General features: G+C 53.2%; 1 protein-coding gene across 1 annotated transcript in view; it reads left to right on the top strand.

Moving 5' to 3' along the window:
• SH3RF3 (SH3 domain containing ring finger 3) overlaps positions 1-13,647 on the top strand; it is a 201,219-nt gene that overhangs the window by 165,127 nt on the left and 22,445 nt on the right. The gene's annotated exons all lie outside the window — the stretch shown is intronic.

Genomic DNA, 13,647 nt, shown 5'->3' with positions numbered 1-13,647 from the left:
TAGACATCAGGTGAGCCACCAAGCCACCATAATTCAAGCCACATATGTAACTTATAATCTTCCAATAAGTCACATTTTTGAAAGTTAAAACAATTTAAAAATAAGATAAAACATGAAATTCACTTTATTGATATAATCTATTAGACCCAGTATCCAGAAACATTGTCATTTCAACACGTAATCTGCATAAAAAAGTTGTTGATGAGCTGTTTCACCTTTTTCACATTCAAAGCCAATGAGACGTGTCGGGTGGTCAGGCCTCCGCGCTGCCCGGGCTGTGCTGGGGGGGGCTGGGTCTCCGGCAGGGGCCACTCCCTTTATTGGCCTTGCTCTCGAAGTGGCTTGTTCTCTCTCTTGGCTTTGCCACGGTCTGTGGATCTTTTCAAACCTTTCACTGTAAAGCCAGCCTTTGATTAGAGTGTGCCCCTCGACCTAGCCGGCAGCCTCTCCTCTCCCTTGGGGACGGCACCCAATCCAGATGGCTCAGGCTGTCTGCCTGGGACCCCAGAGGCACATCCACCCCTCACCACCCCGTGCTCTCGGGGCCCAGGCACCTCGCAGAAAGGCTCAGGCTTCCTCACCGCCTGTCCCCTGGTCCAGAGGGATGCTCTCCCCACGCTCCCCGGAGAGGGAGAGGCCTTCGTCTCGGCCCTGACGGCTGCCTCGTCCTGAGACGGGCAGGTGGCTGGGCATGAAGGGACTCCTTGCTCTGTGTTTTGCGTCCACGTCTGCTTGAAGATCACCCGTCGTGGTCCACTCTTTCCACCTCGCTGCCTGGGCGGGAGACATAGCCGGGTCCCCCCAGGAGGGCGGGTGGTCCCACCCTCTCCCTTGGACGACCTTCCTGGAAGACAAGCCCCCTGGGACCTCTGACTCAGAAAGGGAAGAGCCGTGCTAGCTCCGTGACCGGTTCTGGTTCTTGGCCGCAAGTTCCCCCCTTCTAGTTTGTGAAAGAGACGGGGCTGCTGCCTGAGCGGGGTCGGGTGTTTGGGGGCCTCGTGGGGAGTGATACCCCTCCGCTCTCCTCCGTGGTCGCTGGCTCCGCTCTTAGGGGCACTTGGCTTCGCTCGAGGCCCGCGCTCTGCCAGCAGCTCCCGCCTAACGAGGAACAGCCGCGTCACCTCAGCTCAGGCGGCTCCGGGTCGGCCATGCAGCAGCCCGTGCCAGCCGAGCTGGGGGTGTGGGGTTCCCGCCGCGCTCTCGGCAGAGGTGACTTGGATCTGGTGGCAGGAAGTGGGTAGGTGTCCGCAGGTGCAGCCGTGACCGGCAGCGTCAAAGCCGGGAGACAAGCACGTCGTCTGTGTGGCTTGCTTTTCTCACCTGTCAGACACAGCGAGAAGCAGTGGTGTGAAAAGGCGCCTGTGGGTGTTCTCCCTCCTGCACCCCCAGGTGAATTTTTCCCAATTTAGAGTGAAGTGCAAAGCGCCGCAGCTGTCGTTTCTGGCAGCAGGGTTGGCGGCGGCCGTTGGAGGGAAGCCGGGGCAAGCTGGGCGCCAGGGGCCTGCCCGCGGGACCCTGGGCTGCCCCTGCTCCCTGAGACCAGAGCCACAGATTTCACCCACTGAGAGCGCAGCGGGCTGCTTCCCATCTGTCCCTGGGTGAGCCCATCGTAGATGCACACGTGTTTAGTTACGGCAAAAGGCTTTTTAAGATAATTGGCAGTATTCTCCAGGCTGTTTCTGTTACTGAATTTTCCTCAGGAAAAGGCAGTGAGCTCCACCTGCACCGTCCGCAGAGACCCGAACCTCAGTGCCTGCGTTCCCAGTGCCGAGCTCCGCTGAAATCCCATCCGGCCCTCCGAGCGCGGCAGCCCTGCGTGTGGAGGTGCTGCTGGGGGTCCCTGGCAGGCGGGCATCGCTAGCTATGCCCCTGGGGGTCGGGCCTGTCAGCCCTGCTCCAGGCGGGCCCTGCACGTGGGCCCTGCTCAGCCTCGGGGGGTGGGGGTCAGAGAGACTCACGTGCGGCAGGAGGGCCCTGAGCCAGCGTGTGCACCCCGCAGCTGCTCTCCCAGCGCTCTTCCCGCACGCCCGCCCCAGCTCCCCGGCCTGGTCGCACCCGCTCCCTGCAGGGCCTGCCCTGCAGCCGGGCCGCTGGCACAGAGCAGCTCTGGGGGCTGCAGTGAGCCCGTGACCACGGCCCTGCTGCCCACAGGGTTGAGGGAATGCAGGGCGGAGTGTGGAGCCGGGGGTGGGCGGGGGGCCTGGGGGGGCTGGTTCTGATCCAGCACTGCAGACTCTCCCGGAACCTGGGTCCCTTGGCCCAACCAGGCATCTGTTCTGCTTGGGGATGGCCCTGGATTGGCCCTGGATGGGAGGGGCCGGTGCTTCCAAGGAGACCTGGAAGTACAAGTACTTCGAAGCTGCCAGTCTGAAGCAGACCCTCGGGGCAGCCGTCAGTGCGGGATCCCCCAGCCCCCAGGGGTGGAAAGATTAGAGGCCCCAGGGCGTGGGGGAGGCCCCGGGAGTGGAGACAGGGAGGTTTCATCTTGGCAAAGTGCAGTGGGTGGGAGTCATATCTTCCCGTTGAAGGACTTGGATCTAGTGCTTCTGAAGGAGGGATCCTGCTTTTGGGGTCATCTTTGTGGCACCCAGAAATCGCAGAGTAGGAACCAAATCTTGGAAGCCTTTTAAGAAGGTGCTCCGTAGGATTTCAGTTAACGCTTTTGCACTTAGAAAATCTATTTTGTGCTTGAAACAACTACCAGATTTCACCTCTCATGTCCCTCAGCGGCTGTTTCCTGTCTTTGAGGTTTTATGAGCACATTAGCACCAGGTGGCGGGGATCCTTATCCCTTGGGGTGACTCCAGGGAAACTCACCAGAAAGGGGAGTCCTGGGCCCCCAGGAAGGTGGAAGCAGCTCGCGGTCACCCTGCAGCCGAGAGCATCTGGCGCTAGAGCCCTCCTGACCGGCCAGCTGGCCGTCACTCCCCACTCGCTTGTCTGTCACACGGCAGGCGCCGGGCCAGGCAGAGCTCTGGGCACTGGTCGACGGGCCTGAGGCCGGGGAGCAGGGGCGCCTTGGGACTGGGAGGCCTCCTGGGAGCTGTAGCCCGAGCACAGGCCAGAGGAGGTGGCCTGAAGTTGGGGAGCCCCAGAGCCACTGGGGGGGGCAGGCGGCTCACGTCAGCGCGGCTGCCCGGCGGGGGCATGGTGGGGCCAGGCCTGACCAGGGGCCCTCACCGCACCCTCCGCCCCTGTGTCCCCGCCTTCCCGCTGACCTCCTGCTGGAGCCTGACTCTGGCCGTGCTCTCCGTGGCACCAGCGTGCTGAGGGTCTTCCTTGTGGCCCCAAGTTAGAAACACCCATCATGCGTTATGAAACCAGCTTAGTGGGTTTGGACCAGCGTGCTTTTAGACAGAGTAGGAGGCGCAGCAGGAGGTCGGCAGGTCCAGCACACAGGAGGGGTCTGCGTATTTGGGGGCATCTGTTGTTTTGTGCTCAGTCCTGATTTAAAACTTATTTCAGATAGTCTCAGGGCTCTGACTGGCAGATCCTGGAGGGTGCTGAGTGCATAGAAGGCCTGGTGACATTTGTTGACTGACAAGTGTCAGAAAAACTGCTGCCAGGAGAGTTTCACTCCTGTGACTTGTGGGAAATTCTTTACTTTACGGGCCAGGAGAAAGTTAACTTTCTGCTGATGGATGAGCGAGTCTCCGTTTCGCAAAGTAGTGGCACATTGGAACTGGAAAGAGCCTCTAAAGGTGTCTGCGTTGAAATGTTCATTTTGGGTGGTCCTCCTGAGGCTCAGAGGTGCTGCCACTTGCCTGGGGTCCCAGAGCACTGGCAGTGGAGCCAGCCTAACTCCAGTCTCAGTGCCGTCTGGGATCCAGGGCGCTGACTTTGGTGGCCTCCCCATCCCCATGAGGCCGTGACCTCCGGTGTTTTTGGCTCGTCCAGGAGCTGAGGGGTGGCAAGTCCAGGGTAACTGCTGGCAGGAGGCCCTGAGGTCAGCCCAGGAAAGGGGGCTGTGAGCTGGAGTGTCTGCCTTCCGGTTCCGCACGACTCGAGTGCAGCTGTAGGGGGCCCGCAGTAGTGAACCGCTCGGCCGAGCCCACTCACAAGGTGTGGCCTTTGTGGCTGAGTCTCTGGGGGACGGGTTTGGGCTGACAGCCAGGACGGTAGCGGGCGGGCCTGCCTGCCGTCGGGACCTCGTGGAAATGGGTGTGCGGGGGAAGGGCCCTTAGTAACCACACCCCCGATTAAAAGTGTGTGTATGTACCATAGGAGGGTTACAATGATACGTTTAGTGGAAACTCAGGAATGTGCAATCTGAAGAAATCTTGAAGATGAAGCTTTGAGAACAACCAGGCAGCTTTTCCTAAAGCGAAGAACCGCTGGTTTGTGAATTTGTTTCCCCCGCCGAGCCTCACCGCACTAAGCGGGCCGTTGCCCGTGCTGTTTCTATCGTGTGGACTGGGAGGGGGCTGCCGTCGCTCTGTAACCACGTATCGGTCGCTGCCAGCGTGTTTCCAGCTTTGAGACAGGCAGTGCTTTACCGCATGATCACCAGCGGGGGTGGGGAGGCGTCCTGCAGACCTTAAACCCAGGGGGGAGTGGGCTGGGTCTGACCGCACCAGGACTGGAGTCCACTGCAGGCCCCGTCCTCGCGCTGATCTCCTGGGGGAGGGCAGGCCCAGACACGGGGAGCCCCGCGATCAGTGCTGCACCTCAGGTGTGGCTGCAGTGGAATCAGATTACGCGTGAAGCTCCGCTGAGCCCACGGCCCAGGTGGCACGGTCTCAAGGGCTTTGGGAACCCCGTCCGCTTCATGAATGAGTCGCTGAGAAGTCTGGCGGTCATCCGGTCAGCTGTGGTCGATGGAAGCCTGCGCCCTCCTGGGGACACGCGTGCTGGGCAGCCTGCACCGGCGCTGGGGTTGGCGCCCTGGCAGGGCGGAGGGCCCTTTGCTGAATGCCCTGGGCCACTGGAGCCCCGGCGACTTCAGGCCTTCCCCTCAACTCCCTGTGGCCGGACTGCCCTCTGTGGGAGGAGGAGAGCCGGCATGTGGTGGGTGAGTCATCTTCAGGCAGAAAATGAGCCCATCCTGAAAGCACGAATCCCAGCTGTCAAAACAGCGACATCAGAGGTTTTACAGGCAGCTTCTTTGTGGAGGGGATATGCCACTGGAGCGTCCCTCCCTGTGACAAGGGCACAGGCCCTGAGTGGGACGGTACGGGGCCTCCTGGGGCAGCAGAGAGCTCAGAGGCAGCCTGGGACCTTCTCCTTTGCTCTCTCCCGGGAAGGCCTGGCCACCCCCACTTCTCCTTTTACTCCCCTAGACCTTTGTCCTGGGCTGAGATTCAATCCAGCTACTTCTGGGTCTCAGCTTGGTGCGGTGCTGGTGAGCCCTTCCGGGCACAGATGTGCACATGAGGGTCCAAGGTCAGGCAGCTAGTAACCACTGGGGGTAAAGCCAGGCCCTGTTGCCCAGTGAGGGCCCACACCCTCTCCTGGGCCCTGATGGGCAGCTTCTCCTGCTGGGTGCCCAGGTGTGCAGGGTGCAGCGGGGGACGGGGGAGGAAGCAGGAGCCATAACGACTACAGGACAGGTGAGACCTGCATTTGGAGAAAGAAGGCGCAAATGGATGAGTGAGTACGGAGGTGAGGCTGGGACGAGGCAGCCTGCCGTGGGGACTCGGTGAGCGCCCCCTGCCGCGCTTTCCCGATCAGTAAGATGGCACGATGGCGTCTCCCACCCCGGGGTTTGGAGGCAGGAAGTGAGTTAATCTCATGCATACTTCGCACAGGTATTTGGACAAGACTATTAGAGATCATTCTTAGGGATGTGACAGTTCATTGAAGGCCAGATCCCATAGACTAGTGGGATAGATACAGATGTAAAACTTGTATCCCCAAGGCTTCTAAGGAAAAATTAAAAGGAGATTTGATTTTGCAGTTTCAGAAAAAGGACACTTAATGTCGCCAAATCAAGACGCGTAGGCTACTCGAGATGAAGCCAGGTTAGCTGGCTTTCTGTTTGTGAAATGGTACATGTTCATCTCCTCGTCGGACGCTCCATTTCATTTGTCCACCAAGAAACACGGGTAGAAAGGGTTTTTTTAAGTTGTCAGTTTCACACCTGACATTTAGCATGAAGGATGGATGGCGCCCAAGAAAACTATTCCAGTCAGAAGTTGGGTTTCTGCTGCAAAACAATAAACCAAAATTCATTTTTAAAATAGCAATAAACTCTAGAAATGGAAAAGAATTTGTGAATCACCTGTAATAGCTGTTCTGTAGCTCTCCCCAGAGGGCAGAAGTTACTGTAACTAATCAGGATGGGGGTGGATTTCACACCTGGACACCCAGGGCAGCCACGAGAGCTCGCCGGTGGTGTGTAAGGTGGATGTCCAGTGTGTCCGAGGGGCCACGGGTGATCCCACCTCAGGTTGGATTCTCTTGTGCGGAATTCCACCACTGGTGCCGCCTTCCGTGATCACTGTGTCCTCATAAAGACACGGGAGATTTTTTTCCAGTCTCTCATGCAAATGGAGTCAGCAATCTCAAGATTGCTTTGGCTATTCAGGGTCTTTTGTGTTTCCACATGAATTGTAAAAGTTTTTGTTCTAGTTCTGTGAAGAATGCCAGTGGTAGTGTGATAGGGATTGCATTGAATCTGTAGATGGCTTTGGGTGGTAGAGTCATTCCACAGTGTTGATTCTTCCAATCCAAGAACATGGTGTATCTCTCCATCTGTTTATGTCATCTTTGATTTCTTTCATCAGTGTTTCATAGTTTTCTGAGCACAAATCTTTAAGAGTGGCAAGAGTGGACATCCTTGTCTTGTTCCTGATCTTAGTGGAAATGCTTTCGGTGTTTCACCATTGAGTATGATGCTTGCTGTGGGTTTGTCGTATATGGCCTTTATTATGTTGAGGTAGGTTCCCTCTATCCCCATTTTCTGGAGAGTTTTTATCATAAATGGGTGTTGAATTTTGTCCAAAGCTTTTTCTGCATCTATGGAGACGATCATGTGGTTTTTATTCCTTAATTTGTTAACATGGTGTATCACATTGATTGATTTGCATATATCGAAGAATCCTTGCATCCCTGGGTTAAACCCCACTTGATCGTGGTGTATGATCCTTTTAATGTGCTGTTGGATTCTGTTTGCTAGTATTTTGTTCAGGATTTTTGCATCTATGTTCATCAGTGATATTGGTCTATAATTTTCTTTTTTGTGGTATCTTTTTCTGGTTTTGGTATCAGGGTGAGGGTGGCCTCGTAGAATGAGTTTGGGAGTGTTCCTTCCTCTGCAATTTTTTGGAAGAGTTTGAGAAGGATAGGTGTTAGCTCTTCTCTAAATGTTTGATAGAATTCACCTGTGAAGCCATCTGGTCCTGGACTTTTGTTTGTTGGAAGATTTTTAATTACAGTTTCAATTTCATTACTTGTGACAGGTCTGTTTATATTTTTTATTTCTTCCTGGTTCAGTCTTGGAAAATTGTACCTTTCCAAGAATTTGTCCATTTCTTTGTGGTTGTCCATTTTATTGGCATAGCATTGCTTGTAGTAGTCTCTGATAATCCTTTGTATTTCTGTGGTGTCAGTTATGATTTCTCCTTTTTCATTTTGAATTTTATGGATTTGCATCCTCTCCCTTTTTTTCTTGATGAGTCTGGCTAAGGGTTTATCAATTTTGTTTATCTTCTCAAAGAACCAGCATTTAGTTTTATTGATCTTTGCTATTGTTTTCTTCATTTCTATTTCATTTATTTCTGCTCTGATCTTTATGATTTCTTTCCTTCTACTGACTTTGGGTTTTCTTTGTTCTTTTTTCTCTAGTTGTTTTAAGTGTACAGTTAGATTGTTTCTTTGAGATTTTTCTTGTTTCTTGAGGTGAGGTTGAATTGCTCTAAACTTCCCTCTTAGAACTTCTTTTGCTGCGTCCCATAGGTTTTGGATCATCGTGTTTTTGTTGCCACTTGTTTCCATGTATTTTTTAATTTCTTCTTTGATTTCTTCAGTGATCTCTTGGTTATTTAGTAGTGCACTGGTTAGTCTCCATGTATTTGTGTTTTTTATAGTTTTTTTCCTGTAATTGATTTCCAGTCTCATAGCGTTGTTGTCAGAAAAGATGCTTAATACGATATCAATTTTCTTAAATTTTCCGAGGCTTGATTTGTGACCCAAGATGTGATCTGTCCTGGAGAATGTTCCGTGTGCACTTGAGAAGAATGTGTATCCTGCCACTTTTGGGTGGAATGTTCTATTAATATCAATTAAATCTGTCTGGTCTATTGTGTCATTTAAAGCTTGTGTTTCCTTATTTCTTTTCTGTTTGGATGATCTGTCCATTGGTGTAAGTGGGGTGTTAAAGTCCCCTACTACTATTGTGTTACTGTCGATTTCTCCTTTCATGGTGGCTAGCATTTGCCTTATGTATTGAGGTGCTCCTATGTTGGGTGCATAAACATTTATAATTGTTATACCTTCTCTTGGATTGATCCTTTGATCATTATGTATTGTCCCTCCTTCTCTCTTGTAACAGTCTTTATTTTAAAGTCTATTTTATCTGATACGAGTACTGCCACTCCAGCTTTCTTTTGATTTCCATTTGCATGGAATATCTTCTTCCATCCCTTCACTTTCAGTCTGTATGTGTCCCTAGGTCTGAGGTGGGCCTCTTGTAGACAGCATATATATGGGTCTTGTTTTTGTATCCATTCAGCCAGTCTGTGTCTTTTGGTTGGGCATTTAATTCATTTACATTCAAGGTTATTATTGATAATGTATGTTCCTATTACCATTTTCTTAACTGTTTTGGGTTTGTTTTTGTGGGTCTTTTTCTTCTCTTGTGTTTCCCACTTAGAGAAGTTCCTTTAGCATTTGTTGTAGAGCTGGTTTGGTGGTGCTGAATTCTCTTAGCTTTTGCTTGTCTGAAAAGCTTTTGATTTCTCTGTCGAATCTTAATGAGATCCTTGCTGGGTGGAGTAATCTTGGTTGTAGGTTTTTCTCTTTCATCACTTTGAGTATATCCTGCCATTCCCTTCTGGCCTGCAGAGTTTCTGCTGAAAAATCAGCTGATAACCTTATGGGGATTCTTCTGTGTGTTATTTTTTGTTTTTCCCTTGCTGCTTTTAATATTTTTTCTTTGAATTTAATTTTTGTTAGTTTGATTAGTATGTGTCTTGGTGTGTTTTTCCAAGGGTTTATCCTGTATGGGACTCTCTGTGCTTCCTGGACTTGGGTGACTATTTCCTTTCCCATGTTAGGGAAGTTTTCAGCTATAATCTCTTCAAATATTTTCTCAGACCCTTTCTTTTTCCCTTCTTTTTCTGGGACCCCTATAATTCAAGTGTTGGTGCGTTTAGTGTTGTCCCAGAGGTCTCTGAGACTGTCCTCAATTCTTTTCATTCTTTTTTCTTTATTCTGCTCCTCAGCAGTTATTTCCACCATTCTTTCTTCCAGCTCACTTATTCGTTCTTCTCCCTCAGTTATTCTGTTATTGATTCCTTCCAGTGTATTTTTCACTTCAATTATTGTGTTGTTCATCTCTGTTTGTTTATTCCTTAGTTCTAGATCTTTGTTAAACATTTCTCGTATTTTCTCAGTCCATGCCTCCATTGTATTTCCGGGATTCTGGATCATCTTTACTATCATTACTCTGAATTCTTTGTCAGGTAGGTGGCCTATTTCCTCTTCATTTAATTGGTCATGTAGGTTTTACCTTGGTCCTTCATCTGTGACATAGTTTTTTGCTGTCTCTTTTTTATTTTTTTATGAGTGGGATTGTGTTCCTGCCTTCCTGGTTGTTTGGCCTGAGGCTTCCAACACTGGAGTTTGTAGGCTGTTGGGTAGAGCTGGGTCTTGATGCTGAGATGAGGACCTCTGTGAGACCTCACTCTGATGAATAGTCCCTGAGGCCTGAGGTTCTCTGTTAGTCCAGTGGTTTGGACTGGGAGCTCCCACTGCAGGAGCTTCGCCTGACCCTCAGCTCATGAACCAAGATCCCCAAAGCTGCCTGGGGCGGCAAAAAAAAAAAAAAGAACAATAACAAAGTAAAAAATAAAATTAGACTAGGAAACTAACAGATATGCTAGAAAGGATATAAAAATAAAAATATAGATGAATCAACAACCGGAAGGTACCGCAGTACCACAATAGTAAAAAAGAGGAGGAGGGAAAAGAAAAAAAAAAGGGGGAGGGGGGGCGAAGGCCTTGGCTGTGGAGGGTGGGGCCTAAGCAAGGAGGAGGTTTGGGTGGTGGGTGGGGCCAGTACTCAGGACCCACAGGGCTGGAAAAGTTCCTGGGGGTGTCAGGGGTGGGGCTTAGGCTCAAGGAACAGAAGGGGCCCAGGCGTGCCCCCCACCCCTGGTCTCAGAGGGCAGCAGACCTCACCTGGGAGCCCAGCAGGCTCCCTGGGCTCAAGTGGGCCAGGCGATCGCCCTCCTCTCCTGTCCTGTTCCTCTCGGAGGCCCCTCCTGCCTACGTCTCCTGATCTCCCCGGCCTCAGGGGCGCCGACCCTGTCTGGCCTCCACTTCTCCTCCCCCCTCAGTCCCCCACGTCCTGCCGGTTCACTTGGGGGTTCCTCCCGTCTCCTTGGGCGTCAGGGTCACTCGCCCACCAGCAGCTGGCAGTAGAAACGGCCCCAAGAGTCGAGTCGTAGAAGATAAACTAACCTATAACCCATGGGTAACTCACCCCACCCTTTGGCACTGGAGCAGCTCTAGTTATACTTTCCCCACACCCTCTGTTGCTAGGACTGCTCAAGAAGGGTGAAGTGGATGCCGCAACTCTCCAGTCCTGTGACCCTGTCTCCCAGGTGGGCCATTTCCTCCCTGGTTAGATCGGCAGCCCAGGGAAGGGCCGCCTCGAGCCCCTGGTTGAGCTGAGTTCACCTGGATTCTGACACCTCGGCTTCTTCCAAATCTCCATCCTTTCCCAATCGTTTTAATGTGATAACGACAACCAGGCATGCGGTCATGATGGCGGCTCCTTAGAGAAATTTAGGACCGGATGGAAGCCAGGCAGGGCCCTTTTCAGGGCGGAGCTGCCAAGCCGGGTCTGGGCTGCGTGCAGCGGGCAGTGGCCTCTGAACCTGCATCTCCGAGCCGGTGCCCAGGCTGGGTGTCATCTCACATTTCCTGGAAGCAGCCTGTCTGAAGAAGCACACACAGTTCAGGAAGGAAATCCCAGTCTCCCTGAGAGCTTGCAGGGCTGCCCGTCGGGGCTAATGGAAATAATAGCGTAGATTCCTAAGTGACCCTCCAAAATCCTGCATCCCCTTGACAAAGCCCCTCCCGTATGGAACTGACGGGCCTGCTGCTGCCTTTCTGGTTGGATGAGGTGATTTCTACCCATCTGTTTTGTTTAAAAAACTATTCAGAAGCACATGAGCTTGGCACACCCGAGTAGATAATGACGTGTTTATCTTTCATGTTCCGTTCCAGACCCTTTCCGAAGGATACCAGATTTTACAGAGATTTCATGTGAACGCATTGCATTTAATCTAATAATTTGTGATAGCTCCACATTTGTTCTACAGAAAACAAGCAGAGGCCTGTTGGAAATGTACATTCAAGGCAAGGTTGTCCTACAGGACGAAGCCGAAAGCAGCCCGGACACAGCCTGGAGCCAGAGGGCTGTTCTGGCTTCTCGTCTCTGCCTTTTGGCCTGACCTCCTCCGAAGCCATTTTAAAGAAATTAATGTTACGCTCTAAATTCTACTGAGGTAACAGGCCTTCCTGCTTCAGTGAAAAGATGATGGCGTTGGATGAGATGGCAAAGGAACAGGACCTGCTGCCGCAGCTTCTCGGGGGCTGAGTCCAGAAGAATCTGTAAAGAAGTGAAAGCTCAGCGCTTTAATCCTCCCTCATTTAACTGAGTCAAAGCCCGTTAACCGTGTCTCAGCCCTGGGGGAGTTTGCGTCGTCCAGAGGCCGGCTTCTTGCCTGGAGACGTGAGCGCCACCCAGAGGTCCGGTCCGGCCGTTCTGCAGCCAGGCTCCTCTGGGGGCTTGGGGTTGAGACGGAGCCCTGCCTGTGCCAGACCCTCCCTCTGGCCGTGGGGGCAGCTGCGGGTGGGCGCAGGCCGCTTACAAGGTGCCGGCACCTGCACCAGCATGAATACGAGGCGGGGGGGGCTCCATGTGGGGGCAGGTAAAGCAGCACACGTGTGAGGGGACAGCAGGCGAGGGAGAAATGAACTCCCGGAAATGCTCACCAAGGTCCAGGGAGGAGACGGCTCCCAGTCGGGGCTACAAGCGCAAACAGGGCTGGCGGGGATAGGGGACTGCGGTGCCAGTGAAGAGAAGGGGGTGTGTGCCCCCCCACCCCCGGCACCCCGGCTCGGCTGCCCCTGCGAGAGTCCTGAGCACGCCTGTCTGGGAGCCCTGGGCCCCCCTCTCGGTGGGGCTCATCCACCGCCTTAGCCCCCGACGCCTCTTTCCTGGGGTGTCTCCTGTCGGGGGGAAGACGTTGTCCTCTCCCTTCAGGTCCTTCTGGCACATCTGAGAATTAAATTAACAGGCGACGGATCAACAGGAGGAAATAAGGAAAATTTTAAAGCGTGCGCATGGGAGAGACCCAGGAAAACGAACTCCCCCAGTGGTGGAAGCCCTCACCTTAAATCCCATCCTCAGCTCGAGACGAAGGCGTATGTCAGGGATGGGAGTTTGGGACTCAGGGCGGGAGGGAGGCAATGCACGTGGAGACGGAAAAGCAAACGTTTGGTGAATGCGTGTTTGCTGGGCCAGGCAGGAACCGTGGACACACAAGTTTCAGCAGTTATTACTACAGTTACCTGTGGCGACTCCCCCTTCCTGGAACAGGTCCTCCATCTGCATTCTTTTAGGCAGTTAGGGGAACGCTCTTCCTGAGTCTTTTGGGCCTTAGAATCATAAGTGAATCATATTTATGTATATAATCATCATAATAATAATAATCCTCATGCCACAGAGACACGATTTGGGGTGCACCTTCTGTCCCCTCGCTCCTAACCGCTGACGTGTGTGGCTCGACCCCATCACACAGCCACCCTTGCTCCTGGGGGATCACATCCCCACACCCTAGAGCAGCCCCCCTCGGGGTCAGAAGGTCCACAGAGATGCGGGAAGTGCGGTCCTGGACTGGGACATGGTGCCGGGGGAACCTGCCATGCCTCTGTTTGGACTCATCACCCTGGTTTTGGGGTGTGGCTCCCACTTGAGATGGACAGGGCAGGGCCGGCGGGGCTGCAGTTTTCAGATCCCGCGGGTGTTCAGAGACGCAGGTGCTGGGGCCGCGGCCGCCGCCGCCAAGAGTCCGTGCTTTTTGCCCACCAGCACAGGACCCCGGCCACTCCCCGGGGCAGTGGGTGCGGGCACACTGTCTGTGGCTGCCCTTTCGGGCCAGGAGGACGGGGCTGAAGTGTGAGTCTGATGGCTGTGTGTCAGGCTGGTCGAGGAAAGAAAGCCCCTGTTTTCTGGGAGTCGCTTGGGTACGAGCTGATCGTGGGTGTCTGCCTGGTGAGGTCCTAGCAGAGCTCGGGGTGGGGGCTGTTTCCACGATGGGTGTGGCACCCTGTTGATGGAAAACATGGGCACAACCAAGAGCAGGACACGTGGCACTGCGAGCAAGGCCCGTGCTGGCCTGGGGGTGGGATTTCAGTCAGAACGGCACTGGGCTGTGTCGTCGGCTTCAGAACCACAGGCAGCCCGCTGGGGGC

Source organism: Delphinus delphis, chromosome 12 (genome assembly GCF_949987515.2).
Source record: "Delphinus delphis chromosome 12, mDelDel1.2, whole genome shotgun sequence".
NCBI classification, from domain to species: domain Eukaryota; kingdom Metazoa; phylum Chordata; class Mammalia; order Artiodactyla; family Delphinidae; genus Delphinus; species Delphinus delphis.
The sequence above is the reverse complement of the archived record's forward strand: the minus strand, read 5'-3'. Positions and strand labels throughout refer to the sequence as shown.